The sequence below is a fragment of the Bubalus bubalis genome, chromosome 15 (assembly GCF_019923935.1).
Source record: "Bubalus bubalis isolate 160015118507 breed Murrah chromosome 15, NDDB_SH_1, whole genome shotgun sequence".
Taxonomy (NCBI): Eukaryota; Metazoa; Chordata; class Mammalia; order Artiodactyla; family Bovidae; genus Bubalus; species Bubalus bubalis.
In genome coordinates, this window is record NC_059171.1 from 48,858,739 (window position 1) to 48,876,037 (window position 17,299).

Here is a 17,299-nt window from a genome sequence, read left to right on the forward strand (position 1 = left end):
AAAAATCTATGAATAATAGTAATAAATGCAAAATTGTACTTAATCAAGAGCTAAAATTAGATGGCCACATGTTAAGTGGTAAGAGATCACCTATGAGAAGGGACTTATTAATAGTTGGTATAGCGAACAAAAGAAAGTTGCATGTAAGTAACGGGGTAATTTTTCTTCAAGGATGGGTGAGATGTGAACATCACAACTGTGATGGAAGGACAGCCTGAGCCCAGAAAACACTATGGGCAAATCCTTAGCAGTAAAAGTAAGTGATGGAAATTTAGGAGATGCTGAACCAACTTCGTAAAGAACAGAAAGTACATCAGGGAAGGGATATGGTTCAAGTGGAAAACATGATGCAGGTCCTTAAAGGCTGGATGCTATAGAAAATTGGCTATTTTAGAATAATGGAAGAGCATAATGAAAATGATGCTAGAAGATTAGTTTAATAGTGATATATAAAATGAGTGGAAAAAGAGCAAGAGATGGTGCAAAACTGGATTAAAGTTCTTCCCTGTTCCTCCCACCATGCTTTTTAATTTCAAAGGAGAATATCTTATTTATTTAGACTGGTCTTGGGAAAGAGCAGAGCTTGCCAGTTAAGGAGAATAATTTAACCTAGATGGAGGGAACAGTAGAATAAAGGTTAAGAGGTAGTGGGAGGCATGCTCCTGAAAGGTTAATTAATTTGCTCAATATCTCATTATTAATGGTAACCAAGCTCTAGAATCCAGGTTGCCAATGTCTTCCCACTGTACCACTCTGCTTCTTTTTCCTGGCTATAACACAACTGCCACTGTTCAGCAAATTTTGTCATTGCTAGTGACATTTTAATCTATTACTTGCCCAGCATGAAATAAGCTTTACCTGAAGCCAATGAGGCAGTCCAGTGAGGTTTTCTAAACTTGTAATCGTGGCAGACACAATTAGAAGAGTACTTCCAATTCCACTTCTGAGATGAAGGCAGTGGGTGCCCAGAAGGGTGGCTCAATGGATTTCTGGTTTTATCTACTTTTTATTAAAAACTTTTTTTTTTTGGCCGTGCCACGTGGCATTTGGGATCTTGGTTCCCTGACCAGGGATTGAATCCACAGTTCCTACATAAGAAACACAAAATCTTAACCACTGGGCCACCAGGGAAGTCCTTGGATCTCCAATTTTAGAGCAAAACAACTAATGAGAATAGCAATCGCTACACATGAAGTGTTTCATAAAGCTTATTTCCTCTCTGTTTTCTGTCCTTATTTTTGTGTCAAAAAAACATGACTCTAAAACAGGGTATGTTTGACTGGTATTTTCCCCCCTTCCTCTCCACTTATTCATTCTTCTTTTCTTACAAGGACTATGTTTCTCCTCATCAAGAAGTCTTTGTACCTCTGAGACAGGTGGATAAGTTGAACATGTAGGAATAGAATCCTGAATTGAAATCTGAGTTTAGACAGTCTGGATGAAGGAGTTTTAGAATATCAGCCTATACTCCATACCTTCATCACCACATATGCAGGCTCATGGGCCTGTTGACCTAAGTGGATGCCAGCAGAAAAGACCTAGTGTTAAACTTCACAGTTAAACCCAACTTTTGTGCTTGCTGCAGATGACATTTATTGCTCTAATGATGGAATGAGTGTATTCTGTCTTTTTTCCTTAGTTCCTTGCACTGGATGTCTTGAGAATGACCAAGTCAGTCGTTAGCCATTAATAGCTTCCGAGTATAAACTAACTCATGCTAATTTGACCCCCATGGGTGGCAACCCTAACTGAGAACTAGATTTATAGGTGCGGATACTTAGGCTGGCATTTCTCCCATAGGAACCAGGGAACATGGTTCAGCAAGCTCAGTTGAGTAAAATAAAACGGGCCAAAGTCTTCATTAAAAATTTGAACAGAACCCAAGTCTCTTTTGAGGAACCAAAATGCTGTCAGGTCTCCCCAGGTCAGTATTATTCCCACAAATTCCTAGCAATTTAAATCCCAAATCTAGCAGATTCAAGCAGTGTATTCTTTCAATCATGCTGCCCTGCTCCTCCCCACATCTGGTGCAAGAGTGTGAAATGGCAAATAAAATCTTCTACCTCTAATAAAATTATACCTAATCCTGAAAATTATTCATTGATTTAGTATCAAGAATGGCTCTCCTGTTTTTGGAGAGAAGCTTAAAATGAAATGTGACAAACAAAAGAGTAGAACAAGAGGAGATAGAAAGAAAAGCAGGAGGGCAGGAAAATGTCTCTCAAAGCTTTAAACTAAGAGTGATTTGTCGTTGTAGTGAGTGAAAAAGGGAGTGTCTATATCACTTGTAAAATAAGTCATTCACACGTTTTGTAAAAGGATGTCAACCAAGTTATAAGCTGAACGTTTATGAGCAGAAGCAACTTAAATATTTCATCTCTTCTTGCCTCTTTACTCTTTAAATTATATGTCCCTCTCCACTAACATTTTCTGAGCTGAAAGAAGAGAATTACAGATATTGCGCAGAAGTAGTTTGTTGTTCTGACTTGAAAATCCCTTACTTCCCTAAAGTTTAAAAACACTAGAAGAGTTATTGAGCCAATTATGTTCTGAATCTGAGAAAAGATCCTTTTCATCTGAGGAGGAATATGTCATAAAAAACACCACAGTGGTATCTTCTGTCTTCTGTCCACGGATGATCAGAAAGTTCAATTTTATGGGTTCAAAATTATATTATTAAACATTTAGACGCACATGTATTTACCTGTTGGAGTAGGGAATGGCAGCCCACTCCGGTATTCTTGCCTGGAGAATTCCATGGACAGAGAAGCACGGCAGGCTATCGTCCATGGCGTCACAGACAGTTGGACACAACTGAGCACACAGGACACTCATTTGCCTGTGTTGCGTTACAAAGTTATCCCAGCCATAGCTTGGGATGTGTATAATGTTACAAAAGGAAATTCTACTTCCAGCATCCTTATTTTCCTTAAGGGATGTCACCACTCCCTGATTTCCTGGGCTTCATGCCTGTGTCTTCTTTGCCACTTGTCTTTCCTTTGTCTTTTATTTGACTAATTACCAAGCTTTTCACAATGTTTCTTACACCCATCCGTTCCTCACTATCAGGGTTACTGATGAGAACAGCAGCTTATTTTTCATTTTCTTTTTTGGACTCCCAATTGAGTGTTCCCCCCGCACTCATCTCTTTCTCTCTTTCCCTCTCCCCATTCCTGAAAAACCTACTGCTTAAACATCCTAAGGCATTTATTTCAAAAGTAGATACAACCTCGCTAGCTGAAGTCCTGATGTGTCATGACACTCTGGAATCTGGCCTAATTCAGCTGACATGATGTGCTTAAAGTAGAAAAGGGGGGACGTCCCTGGTGGTCCAGTGGCTAAGACTCCAAGCGCCCAGTGCAGGTGGCACAGGTGTAATCCCTGGTTGGAAACTAAGACCCTGCATGCCACACAGCACAGCCAAAAAAAAAAAAAAAAAAGACTAAAAAATGGTACAAAGTAGAGGCAACCAAGGACTGTATTCTTCCTCCTCCTTCTTTCTCATCTTTCTCTCTCTTCCTCCATCACTTTTTTTCCTTCCTCTTCCCTCTCCTCTGCCAAATACCTCCTTTATCACATTCCCAAACTGCATCTATGCACATCCTCTGACTCAGAAATACTATGTCTTGGCTTGCAAATGACATGCACAATTTAACTCCAAGCCTTAACTCAGGTGGTTCCTTCTGCCATCTTGGAAAAAGCTTCCAACTCTTTGAATTCTTACTAAGTTCTAGGTGCTGTGTACAACAGCTTACTTTTATTATCTCACTGAACCTTCTACACTTCGTGATCATCATATCTCCATTTGACAGAGAAGAAAACTAAGGAAAAGAGGGTAAATGAATTGTCTCCATAGACTTTGCAAAGAATGGAGGTGAATCACTGCTCTGATTCATCTGCTTAATGACCTGGAGAAAAGTCTTGCCTGGCTCGGATTCCCCCTCCACCAGGAGGGGGCTCTGTGGACATCCTTTTTATTTAATTAGTAGTAATAATTGACAGAGAAGGCAATGGCACCCCACTCCAGTACTCTTGCCTGGAAAATCCCATGGACGGAGGAGCCTGGTGGGCTGCAGTCCATGGGGTTGCTATGAGTCGGACACGACTGAGTGACTTCACTTTCACTCTTCACTTTCATGCATTGGAGAAGGAAATGGCAACCCACTCCAGAATTCTTGCCTGGAGAATCCCAGGGACGGGGGAGCCTGGTGGGCTGCCGTCTATGGGGTCGCACAGAGTCGGACACGACTGAAGCGACTTAGCAGCAGCAGCAGCAGTAATAATTGATACTTGACCACAAAATTCTTTGCATTACTACTAAAAAAATTTGGGGAGGGGGAGCGTGTCTTCCACTCACAGCTAAACTAGATATTCCTAAAGGGAAAGAATAGTATCCTATATTATTTTGTAATCCTCTGAGCACTGGGATAGAAGTATATACACAAGAAGTTGTTGAGTACACATGCTCAGTTGCTCTGTCGCGTCTGACTCTTTGCAACCCCATGGACTGTAGCCCACCAGGCTCCTGTCCATGGGATTTCCCAGGCAAGAATACTGGAGTAGGTTGCCATTTCCTGCTCCAGGGGATCTTCCCAACCCAGGGATCGAACCCTGGTCTCCTGCATCTCCTGCAGCGGCAGGAGGATTCTTTACCACTGCACCACGTATTAGCACATTGATACAGCTTTCAGTCTGTTCTTTTGGTTTTATTTAGAAGTTACCTATGGCTGTTTCTTAGGATAACAGATCAACTGCCAAAAAGTAGTTTAAGCTGTTTGATATTGAGTCTGTCCCTCAAGTCTCTTTTACTAAATATAGATACCATATATGACATGAATGGGATAACACATGTGAAACCTTCGGAAATAAATAATACACCCCTTGCTTTTATTCATTTGCTGTATCCAGAAGAGCTTTTTTCTTGCCAGTGTGAAAGCTCTCAAGAGAAAGGAAGGAGCACATGATTTTAGAGGACTTTTTTTTGGGGGAAGATGCACTTCTTGTAGATGAAAGTTAAAAGCTGAAGTGTCCAGAATTTATGGATGCAACACCAAGCACATCTGTGTGCTAGGATATTCTACTCAGGGGAAGACTGATTACTGGCAGGTGAAGGTTAAGGAGGAAGCTTGAAACTGGCAGGAAGTCTATTCAGAGGATATGTTATGTTATAGAAAGGTGATTTTGATGCTAAGCCAAATTAGTAATAGGAGTTTGAGGCTAAAAACCACAGGTGTACACTTTTATGTTAACTTACTAAGAAATGCACAGTCTTGTATGCATTTCATCTGTTATCATCATGACCCTGGTAGAGCTAATATCTCATTAACAGTCTGGTCTTCAGTTTTAAGTTAATATAGCAGGTGTTGCCTATGAGTTATAACACCATACCACAAAACTGGTCAATAAACAGAACCCCCTGAAATTCAGATTTTTAGTTTGTCTGTTTAGAATGTACTCTTGTTGCTCAGAAGAATGAAGAGATGCTTAGACTGGTGTATTTGGAGGCTCTATCAAGGAAATGACTACAGGAGAATTTTCCTGAGTTCTTGAAATAAATTTGTTTCAGGCCTATTATGTATTCCATGAAGTGGAAAAGCTGCATATATTAGTAGCTCTATTTGCAGATGAGAAAAAGCAGAACAAAGTAATAACAAAAACTAGTTAAGGGTTTCAGTTCATTGTAGCAATAGACCTTCTTTCTAGCAACCACAGTTTGTAGCTGAGCTGAAGATTTGGACAGTGCCAACACCAGAACAACAAATGAAGTGAAAGGAAAATGAAAAGATGCTTGCTCCTTGGATAGAAAGCTATGACAAACCTAGACAGTATATTAAAAAACAGAGACATCACTTTGCTGACCAAAGTCTGTATAGTCAGAGCTCTGGTTTTTCCAGTAGTCATATACGGATGTGAGAGTTGGACCATAAAGAAGGCTGGGCACCAAAGAATTGATGCTTTCAAACTGTGGTGGTAGAGAAGACTCTCAAGTGTCCCTTGGACAGCAAGGAGATCAAATCAGTCAATCCTAAAGGAAATCAAGCCTGTATATTCATTGGAAAAACTGATGCTAAAGCAGAAACTCCAATACTTTGTCTACCCAGTTCAGAAAGCTGACTCATTGGAAGAGACCCTGATGCTGGGAAAGATTAAAAGCAAAAGGAGAAGGGGCGGCAGAGGATGAGATGGTTAGATAGCATCACTGACTCAATGGATATGAATTTGAGCAAACTCCAGGAGATAGTGAAGAACAGGGGAAACTGGAGTGCTGCAGTCCGTGGGGTCACGAGATAGTGAAGAACAGGGGAAACTGGAGTGCTGCAGTCCGTGGGGTCACAAAAAATCGGACACGACTTAGCGACTGAACCACGACAACAGAACAGAGATGAAGACTGAGGAGAGTAAAAAAAATAAGGGAATAAAACAAAAGCAAAAATATATGAAGGCGGATGAATGTGTACTTCAGAGTCAATTGCTTTGGAAGAGAAAATTCAATTATTGTACTTTTATAACATAATTGGATATGAGATAAAAACAAATCCCCTTCTTACTATGGCTCTTCTCTTACACAAGTGTCCAGTCTTGCTCATGAGTTTATCAGCCAAATAAACTTTTGAATCTTTATTTTATGTTCAACCAGAGCCAACGGGGCTCTTAACCTGTTGCCAAATGCTACGCCCACTGTCAACCATCTAACTGTCTTGTGTGAAAATTTATCACTACCTGAAATTTGTAGATTAACTTGGGTAGACACTACCTTCTCACCCAGATACACATTGTGTCTGCTCATTTTTTCAGCATAGCTCTTCAATATTGATTTCACCCTCTCTAGTTAATTAACAGTGGCATGGCTCAGAGTTTCTTAGATCCACAATTTCAAATATGCAGAAATATTTTCTTACAGATCTGTGGTTGTGGAGTAAAAAGGAGATTAGAGTATAAGAAAAGATTTGACTTTCGGAGGTCAAGTGTAGAGCTACATTTTTTTTTAATTAACAGAGGTTTAATGCACCATTGTGGAGTAGTACATGGATCCCATATTTTCAGCATCTAGTGTATCTGCCGGAGAAGGCAATGGCACCCCACTCTAGTACTCTTGCCTGGAAAATCCCATGGATGGAGGAGCCTGGTAGACTGCAGTCCATGGGGTCGCTAAGAGTTGGACACGACTGAGCGACTTCTTTCACTTTTCACTTTCATGCATTGGAGAAGGAAATGGCAACCCACTCCAGTGTTCTTGCCTGGAGAATCCCAGGGATGGGGGAGCCTGGTGGGCTGCCATCTATGGGGTCGCACAGAGTCGGACACGACTGAAGCGACTTAGCAGCAGCAGCAGTGTATCTGCTCCTAGAGATGAGGTCCAGCCAGGTAACTGTTAATGCTTCATTTTGAAAGTTGCATAGTTGTCTCCGCTGGTAAGAGAGACATCTCCAGAAATCCTGTCTTGCCCTTCATTTATAGGACTCCCATTTTCTTTCCTTTCCCTGGTCTGGGGCAGATGCGGACCAGATGATCAGGAGTGCAAAGAATATTCTTTGATCTATCCCAAGATCCTGAAAACTGAATGACCAGGGTCCTAGGACGCATCTGCTATATGGCATTTAGTGCTTTGTGAGATCATTTCTTGGTCGGCCCACTGCCCTTCTGGGGGAAGGGTACAGATAGACGACTCAGTGTTTGATGGTGGGTGCAGAGTTTGGAAACAGGCCAGAACTAAAGCTGATTGCGTTCAGCTTTTTGTTCAATTTGCTTTAAAGGTGAAGGACAGCAAAGGGCCAAGCGCCTTGCTTTGTCTAAATGGTATCTTGCTTTACCAATTACTTCTGGAAGCTTGACCTGACTCTCTACAATGTTTTGCCAAGTTATTATTTCTTTCCAAACAGTGAGGCAGGGGGAAGGAAGAGAACCACATGACCCATTGGTGAATTCAGCTCCCTGCTGGGGTCCACTGCCTAGGCCCTTTGTTCCCCTCGCCCTGCAGCCCAGCGTCTGCTCTTTATTATCCTTTAATGCAGGACCCAGGACTCCCTCCTCCCTCCAAAGGGTATTCAGCTGTCACCATTGTCCCTATGGGTCCATTAACTCAGTTGCTCCAAATCCCCTAAATGCTAAAAGCAGCTCTTCCTGCTCCGTCTCCTCCCCAACTTCCACCCCACTACCACCTTTGGTGGCAGAGAAAAAGGCTAAAAGAAGACATGCTCTAAATAGACAGAATGAGTGATTGACATGACCAAGATGAACACAGTCGTGCATCCTAGACCTGCATCCGCTTATGTATCTACCAACCTTCTTTTTCCCCTGTTTATTGCACACGCGCTGAGCTAGGTGCTTTGTAGGTTTCTTCACAACTTTCCCAAAGAATGTATTCCTCTCTTCATTTTACAGAAGGAGCTGAACAGTTAAGTCATCTGTTCAAAGCCACACAGTTCATGAGAAGTAGCACCTGAATTACAGCACAAGTCTGTCTGAACCCAAAGACTGTTCTGCTTCCTAAATCATATTTGAAATCTCACACCATAGCAAAATTTCCTGCCACTGTTATAGAAAACTGAAATAGATTGTGGGGGGAGGTTCAGATAATAGTTGAGCTTAATTTGGGGCAATCATTTCACAAGTGGCATCTTTCCTAAGCTGTATTTCCCAAATATAACCAATCAAGTTTTACCATTTTTTTCCTTTTTCTTTTATGAATGGAGAGGAGGCTATCAGAGCCAACAAATGACTCTAAAGTGGGATAATTAGAAGAGTGCCTTGCATATCTGAGCGACCTTGTGAGCTAGTTGACACACATCTTTTAATGAGACACAAAGTGGACCAGACTAGTTCCTGTCTTAGGACACTTCACCCTACCTGAGCAGTCAAGTGATAAAAAGGCAAGGGTAAAGAAACAAGGTAATTGTGTTAATGGTCAGCCCCAAGGGATGGGAAACCTCAGTGGGATATATGGTAGTCAGGGAAGGCTTCCTGGAGGAGGTGGAACTTAGAGAGGCTGAGGATGTCCTACACACAGGCTTATAAACATAGAACCAGAAGGAATACACGTAATGATAAACTCCCATTTTGCAGACAATAAGATGGAAAACTGGAGTGGTTAGAGGTAAGAGAAGAGACCAGGAAGTGGGGGACATTGACCTGGCCACTTGAGTCACAGGGAAGGGCAGACTTCTGTTGCTGTAGGGATTTACAGTTGGAAGTAAAGTGAAGTGAAAGTCGCTCAGTCGTTTTTGACTCTTTGCGACCCCATGAACTGTAGCCTGCCGGGCTCCTCTGTCCATGGAATTCTCTAGGCCAGAATACTGGAGTGGGTAGCCATTCCCTTCTCCAGGAGATCTTCTCGACCCAGGGATTGATCCCAGGTCTCCCACATTGCAGGCAGATTCTTTCCCGTCTGACCCACAGTTGGAAGGTTGGGGCCAAAAAACAAAGGGCCAGCATGTCGTACTGAGAAATTCAGACTTCATCTTGTGGACAGTGACAATCCATCTGGTAAGTCACAGCTGAGAAATGTTTTGATGGAACCCGTGTTTTGTTTTGTTTTGTTTTAGGAAGCTCACCAACAACTGGTGGACAGGAGGGAAGTGGAGGCAAGAGGACCCATTAGGAGGTTGTTGTAATGACCACGTGTGAGGGATCACTGCACTGGAGCAGTAGCTGTGGGCCAGACGTGAGTGATGCTTTACAGGAAGGACTCACGGGATTCGATGGCAGTTTGGCTGTGGGGATGAGAGGAATATTAGAGCAAAAAAAAAAAAAAAAAGCTAACAGACGAATAGCCTTCCTTCCCAGCATATTGAAATAGAGTTGAAAATATTTTAAATGAGAAACATATTTCAGGACAAACTTTTCCCATAAAATATCTTCTTTCAAATCTTTCTCCCCGCATGGATCTAACCTAAAGGAAAGGTCAATTTGCCATATCACTATAGACTTAATTTCATCCATGAGCCTCTTTTTTTTCAAAGTCAATAATAATGATTAAAAATAATAATCTATTTCGAGTCAGCTCCTTAAACATTTTAACTCCCTTAAATTTACTACATGTTCTCTGCACACACAAAAATATTGCACGGGGGAAAAAGAACCAGATGTCCCGACCTGACCCATTGGTTGGCCTCATCCACATGGCAACAGTTGGTAAAATCTCAGTACTCAGTATCAGAATTCCTGCTCTCTGGATTCCTAAAGAATAAACCATTTGAAATCAAAACCACAAAAGAACAAAACCCCATATCCATTCCCGTATGGGTATTTACTTAAGACAGGAAATGCAAAGTGTCATACATGCCACTCTTCAGTACTATTACAATGGAAATGACCACAGCAATCTGCTTGAAGTCACATAAATTTCCTTAGGAGGCGAGCACAGAGAGAGCCCTTTTAGTTCTTTGAAGAAGGCTCTCGCTCATCGTCTACTACAAGTTCAGTGACTGCCTGGATTCATGGATTTTAGTTTTCCACAACACTGTCAAAGTGGGTTTTGTAAGCTAATGGATCAAGCTTTCAGATCGCTTTTGGCCTCAGATTTGTCATCTTCCTGCGTGCCTTGATCACAGGCTGCAGCCACAGGCCAAGTCGAGATTCCCCTCTTCACGCCCCCCAGGGATGTTCCACCTCTCTGGGAGAAATACCCTGTGCTCAAGCACTTTCACAGCTGTTAGAACACTGATGGGGACTTCACGTGTGTTACCCATGCAAGTGCTGTCAGGAAGAAACCAAGTGTCAAACAGAGGTATGTGGAAGTCACTGTCAATACGCTTCTGAATGTTTTCCATCTGGAACAGTGGATTTCGATTTTGACAAGAAACGGGAATTGCCCTGAGGGCGCTGTCTTGAAACAGATCCTTTTGGTTCATTAAGTAACTTCATGTTACTTAAACAAACCTTTGCCTTGTTAGAGGGAGGAACATACAACTTTGCCTTCTCAAGGTGTGAATTTATTATTTCTCAACACTTCCTTTCTTGTTTCCATCCTGCCTAACTCCTGCGGACAACTGACTTTGGGCGGGGACAGGGGAATTCTCCCATTTTGCCCAAATCCTGGACAGGCAGCTTGGTGGTCAGTCTATAGTATTAGCACCTTATGCTTGTTGCCGGTGGGCGGGGAGCAGGGCCGGGGCCGTCCCGTGGCTAATCAGTGGCTTGCCTTTGTTAGAGGCCATCAAACCATATCTCCCTGAGAAAGAGCTATCGGTGATGAGGGCCTTGACTTTCTCCTGAAATATCTCTGTGATCGTGGAAAGGGGCATTGGTAGCCAGCACTGTGCCTGCTCCAGGCTGTGCCTGTTATCCTAATCCTGACCTCACTCCCGATATTAGTTTGCTTTTCTGTCTTTATTTTGTTAAACCCCAGTTCCATTGTAAAGCTAAAATGGAATGACTGGAATTCCAAAAGACTTCAGCTTATGAACTTAGTCCTCCTTGGGTTATGTAATATTGGGTATTGGATCTTACTCAGTCCTCATAACTGCCTGGTTATTTTTGAGGATGTTTCCTCACTGAAGAAGACTTTTGAAACAGTTTCAGAGAACACTCTGTTTAACAGCTAGACACAATGATCACACATTCTTTTAATTTTTAAAAAGAGGATTAAGAAACCATAATGGAAAAGAAAAATAAATAAATACAAAGAGCATTAAAAAATAAACTCTCTGGTTGCCAAAAATATATATGCAATGTGACTTGAACCATAATTTTTTCAAGCATCTTTCTGTACCCAAATACAAATATCACAGAGCATTAGCCATAAATCCTGTTATTCAACCTACAAAACAGCTCTTATTTCAGAATAGCTTATATACAGTGTTATTCATAGAATCTCTCACCTGTCAAGGGTGAGGGTGTTGGGTTTCTCTACTCAGTTTGAAAGTCCAATAGGAGCAGGAATTCTTAAGCACCACAGGTATCTGAACACTGATGTGGGAAGGCAAGTCGGTTAGGGTGCAAAGGAAGTAACACATGGATTCACCTCGCTGGATCACAAACTTGAAAAATGGAAAAAAATTATTTTTTATCCCTGTACAAAAACAGGGCATCAACTTGAAAGACCTTTGTTAGACCACAACTTAAGCATCAGATCTAAGCCCCCCTTGCTCCATCCAGTTCAATTTAATTTTGGTGATGCTTTCAACAGTGGTTACATTCATGGCTACTCACTATACCATGACAACTCATTTTGTATTGTCAGACGACCATTCATTTCCAATGACTAACTTGTAATTAAAACCTTGTTTTTTTTAGTTTGTTTATAACCAAGCCAGAAAACCTATTTACATTTAATTAACACTTCAGATAGCCTGTTTAAAAACCCATAAATGCAGGGACTTTAACGATCCATTAGAGGTGCTTCTTTACTTTTCAGTGACTTGTAAAACTTTCACAAACAGATCTGCAAATGAATTACCTCCATCTGCTCCCCTGCAGCTGCAAAAGGGCCATGTTAAAAAAGCATTTTCCTACTTCCTCCTTTTCTGCTTTTCTTCTAGCTCTAAGCATTTTGGTTTTGAAGCCGCTCTCAGCTGCTCTGAAGGCAGCCCCTCAAGGAGTTTCCAAGTTTAGAGTCCATCTCCAAATGGTTTTAAAAACACTTTGGTCCACCTCAAATCAGTGCAAAAAAAAATTGGGGAAGAAAGCTTTTCCATCTCTGCCAGCAAATAGACTCTTCTAAGAACCTTGAGCCATTGGGTGGTAAAATGCAACAGTTTAAAAGTGACTGGTAAATTTCGAAAGCTGAGAGACATGCTTTCTTGGATTTCTCCATCCCTTCTGAACAACGTCTAGCTCCTGTTTGGAATATGCAACGGGGATATGAAAGGGTGGGGGACAAACAGGCTTCCAAAGACATTTTCTTAGCTACACCTTCGAGAGCAAGCCTTGAGGAGAGTTAGTTCTGTAAAGACAGCCAAGCACCAAGCTATGTCAGCCCTGCAGCAGCCGCTTTGAGAGGAGGGCAGCAACTGGGTTTGACAAGTGTGCTGTGCTAGCATTCCATTCAAAAGTATGTTGAGAGAGAGAGAGGCTCATTCAATGTCTTTTACTTTACCTGAAAACACTGCTTTTCTCGTGGCTGCGGAAAACGAATTCCTCCTCTTCTCCCCGGAGCAAAGGAGTTCTCTTGCCCGCAATTCTCCCTTGGAGAAGACCACACAGCTCCGGCAAGGCAGCCTTCCTACTCCTAATCCCCACTCGAATGTGATGACACACGCTAACCCCAACCATCTGGTGAAACACGTCTTCAAGCACTCAGCACAGTGGTGTGTCAAGGCGGGCTGCCCAATCCGATTGCTGGGGCTGGGTGTCTCTCTCTCAACGACTGGAGGCTGAGGGCAGGGCTGAAACTGGAGGTCTGAGAACTCCCAGTCAAGTAACCTGAGATTTTTCGAGAGAAAGAAACTGCTATAAAAAGAGAAGAAGTGGGAGGCGCTAAAGAGAAGGTGGAGGGGATGAATTATTCCGGTGGCCAGTTGTGCGGTACTTTTCACAACTCCTTGTGCGCCCCGCGGGGATGATGGGGACCCTCCGTAAGATGCACAGAAACGCCAAAAAAAAAAAAAAAAAAAAATCTTTTCCTGCCAAGCTAGGGAGCGCAATCTTCTAAGCGAGGTCCCGCCCCCCTCCCATCTCCCTCTCCGCCAGGAGATAAAAAATTCATCTTGACATACTGATAAAGTGTTCATGTAGGAGTCGTTTACACTGAAATGTGACATCTACGTTTTGAAATCTAAACTCCTACCTTCCCTTGATGAGATCGTGGCTGCCTCCAACATTCCTGGGAGGAAGAGGGTAGGGGCGCAGCTAAGAGCAGAAACTTCTCTCTTCCCACAGACAGCTCTTCACCGTTTGCCAAGGGCTGAACTTCAGAAGCACTCAATGAAAATCATTTTCCTTTCTACTCGTGTAAATTAGCACGCAAGCCCATAGATAAAGGTGGCTTTTTTGAATCACTCGCCGCCTTCACAGACATCTCTTTGTGAAAAGCGCTGGGAACCAGGGGGCTGCACTCTGTCATTGATTATTTTTATTGATTATTTTTATTGGCTTCTAGTTAATTGCACATATAATGTCCATATAGCTCAAACAGCTCATTAACAATTTTGCTTTGAAATGTTTTCGATTTGGGGCCATTTCAGTACCTCCTTCTTCTGTTCTTCTGTACATTTCTTTTCCAGTTCTCTGAACTATTTTATAGAACTAATTACTTTGATAGCAGTTTAAAGCAGAAAATGGCTATAGTTGTTACAATACTTTTAAAGAGCTATCTGGAGATAAAATAATTGTTTAAAATCTTATACCAACTTAAAAAAATTCCATCAGACTTCTAAGGAATTTTGATAATCTGAAATACAAAATAGGAATTTGAAATATTAGCAACTCCCTGTCTGCAGGAAGCCAACATTTTAAATACTGCACTTTTTGAATTTCTTTGAACTGAGAGAGGGATCACTGGGGGAAAAAAAGACCCCAAACCCAATTAAACTTGCTTAAAGTATGAAAATCTAGACTACAAATACATATCTAATACAAAGAGAATTATTTCAATATATAGCAAAATTGACTAACTTTTTTTCAGAACTTTTAGTGTGATATTATACTAATGTACTTAAAAATGACACCTGGTACAGTTTTCTGAAGCACAAGATTAGAGAACTATTATTTTTAGACAGTGAATTTTTCCTGTAATTGGGCTGTAGGGAAGAAGGAAGAAAAAAAAAACAAAAACCAGTATTAGAAGTTGGAGTCCTGATTCATTGGCTCAGTTTCTTCCCAGAAGTGATTATGAGGTGTCCATTTCACCATATCCAGGAGATTCACTAAACCACTACTCCTAATCAGTTAAACCCAAATACATAATCAACACTGAAACTTTCAACAATGGCAAGTGGCCCCACCGGGGTAAAGCTTCCCTCTGGCACCATAAAATTTTTAATAGTGCCAATTATTGCAAGGCAATTTTTTTCATTAAAAAAATTTTTTTTCTCTTGGTTAATCCAACCAGATTCACGTCTGGAAATCTGGATTACTTCAACTGCGTAGATTTTGAAGACCCTGGAGACGTTATTAAGGTAGTTTACCTTCTCTTAAACTGAATTGAGTCACAAAAGTAAAACCTAAGAAACTGTAAAAGTGTTGAATCACATGTTATCCACCTTGGGCTGGTAACACCTTCTGTGAGACATTTCCCCAATGAGCCTGGGCTCTGAGCCACACTATTGTAGAAAGAGCTTTTGAACTCGAGTATTTCTCTTCTCTTCCCCATGGTCAATCTTTTCCTGAAGTCTCAGTCACTGCCTCTCTTTTATGGATAACGTCAGTTGTTATACTACTTAAAACTTGCTCTAAAATGAAAAATACCAGTGGAGTAACAGATCCTGCCCTTTGGCTATGATCTTAATTCTTGCCCTGTTCTGTGTCTGTAAACATTACCTTTCAAAAGGATTGTAAAATGAGCCCACAACGACACATTTTGGGCTGGATGTTCTGAAATGCTTTTGTTAGGGAAAATCAACTCAAACAAAGACCTGAAGCTGGTGCTACAGGATAAGATCCGGGCTCCCCTTGTCTCTGTAACCAGCTCCAGTGCTCAGCAGTGTCAGTTTAAAAGTTAAGAATTTTCCATTACCTCCTTTCCTTCCCCCTTGCCATCTGCAAACAGTTTATTTTTTAAGGGGAAAAAAAAAGTGAAATTGATTCTGTCTTAAAAGATCGAAACCTAAAATATGACACGTTCTAAAAGATGATATTCGGCTTTTGAATGTCATGTTGATTCAGGGAGAGGTTGTATGCAGAGAGTATAGCATCATCATAAGAATGAAGTAGGGCCACTCCTAAAATGATAGACTAATTGTAGGTAACGATGATATTGAAAAATTGCCCCTCCTCTTCTGTTCCCACAGTTAAAATGTCCCTTTACTTATTAGCTCCAATTAGTTTCCATGGTAACCGACCAGCCCTTGTAAACCCGTACTCTGAGCTTCACTCATCTTTGTCTAGACTGAGCTCACCACCCTTCTTCCTCCACATTTGGCAGTTCAGCTGAGTCTATATCTATATCCATATCTTTTGCACACATGTAACCGGCACCTAAGTGCCCACATCCACATTATTGCTAGTACAATGGTGGCCAAGGGAGAATGGAAGTGGCATTTAATCCCTGAGTACCACACGTGCATCTGCTGCCACACTAATTTTTCCCTCTCTTGGTTATTGTTTCTTCCAGCCTTGTTCTATTATCATCTGTTTGCTGCTTGTAATTTCTTTTCAGGGAAGCCAATACAGTATAATAAAAACCTCATTAAACAGAAATACCTATCAGCCTCGGTGAAAGCCCTAAATGACTCCTTTTTGTCTCAAGAATCATTAAAGTGAAAAAGAGAAACCACTTGTTTGTCATGCTTGGAAAAAAGAGAACCAAATCAGCAGAAGGGTTTACCAAGCCAGAGGTCTAATATGAAGATTTAATGTACTTAAGACACCATGGTTCTTTTCCCCCTTGTGCTGCCCGTTGGCTGAGAATCCCAACCTGGGCTCAGTAAACAAATAATGAGGGAGGGTGAGTAAGTCTGCCACTCCAGAGCCTTGGTGGAGATGGGAGGACCTGGATCTGCAGCAGCCTGGTTGTCATAGGCTACACTGTACCCCGGGGCCACCGGCAGGTGATGCTGCTGGGGTCCCCAGATGTTAGTGTGAGAAGCATCTCGTGGAAAGTGGGGGAGGACTTTCAGCAAAAGTTTGAAATCGTGAGAACTTAGTAAAACAAGGGCTCTCATAATTTGTACTGACTTTACTTATTTGGACACAATTCTTATTTTATTCTATTTTTCTTTTAAATTGGGATATAGTTGCTCTTGGGGGGCTTCCCTGGTAGCTCAGATGGTAAAGAATCTGCCTGCAGTGCAGGAGACTGGGATTCAATTCCTGGGTCCAGAAGATCCCCTGGAGAAGGGATAGGCTACCCATGGAGAAGGGATAGGCTACCCACTCCAGTATTCATGGGCTTCCCTGGTGGCTCAGATGATAAAGAATCTGCCTGCAATGAGGGAGACCTGGGTTTGATTCCCTAGGTTGAGAAGATTCCCCTGGAGGAGGGCATGGCAACCCACTCCAATATTCTTGCCTGGAGAACCCCATGGACAGAGGAGCCTGGTGGGCTGCAGTCCATCGGGTCGCAAAGAGCAACTGAGCAACTAAGCAGAGCACATAGTTGCATTAAATGTGTTAGTTTCTGCTGTACAACAGAGTCATCCAGCTAGATGCATACATATATCCCCTCCCTCTTGGACCTCCCTCTCACTCAGCCCTCCATCCC

At 41.9% G+C, this 17,299-nt stretch overlaps 1 protein-coding gene across 5 annotated transcripts in view; it reads right to left on the reverse strand.

Moving 5' to 3' along the window:
* The window catches only part of SULF1 (sulfatase 1), a 190,076-nt gene extending 176,736 nt beyond the window's left edge, over positions 1 to 13,340 (reverse strand). For 2 of the 5 annotated variants that reach the window (XM_044928701.2, XM_025265278.3), the window contains exon 1: positions 13,037 to 13,339. The gene's annotated coding sequence lies outside the window, so the exon portion shown is untranslated. Of the gene's footprint in view, positions 1 to 11,819; positions 11,908 to 13,036 lie in introns of all 5 variants that reach the window. The other 3 variants (XM_044928700.2, XM_025265281.3, XM_006073114.4) reach the window with 3 other exon arrangements.
* Positions 13,341 to 17,299: the final 3,959 nt, after the last annotated feature.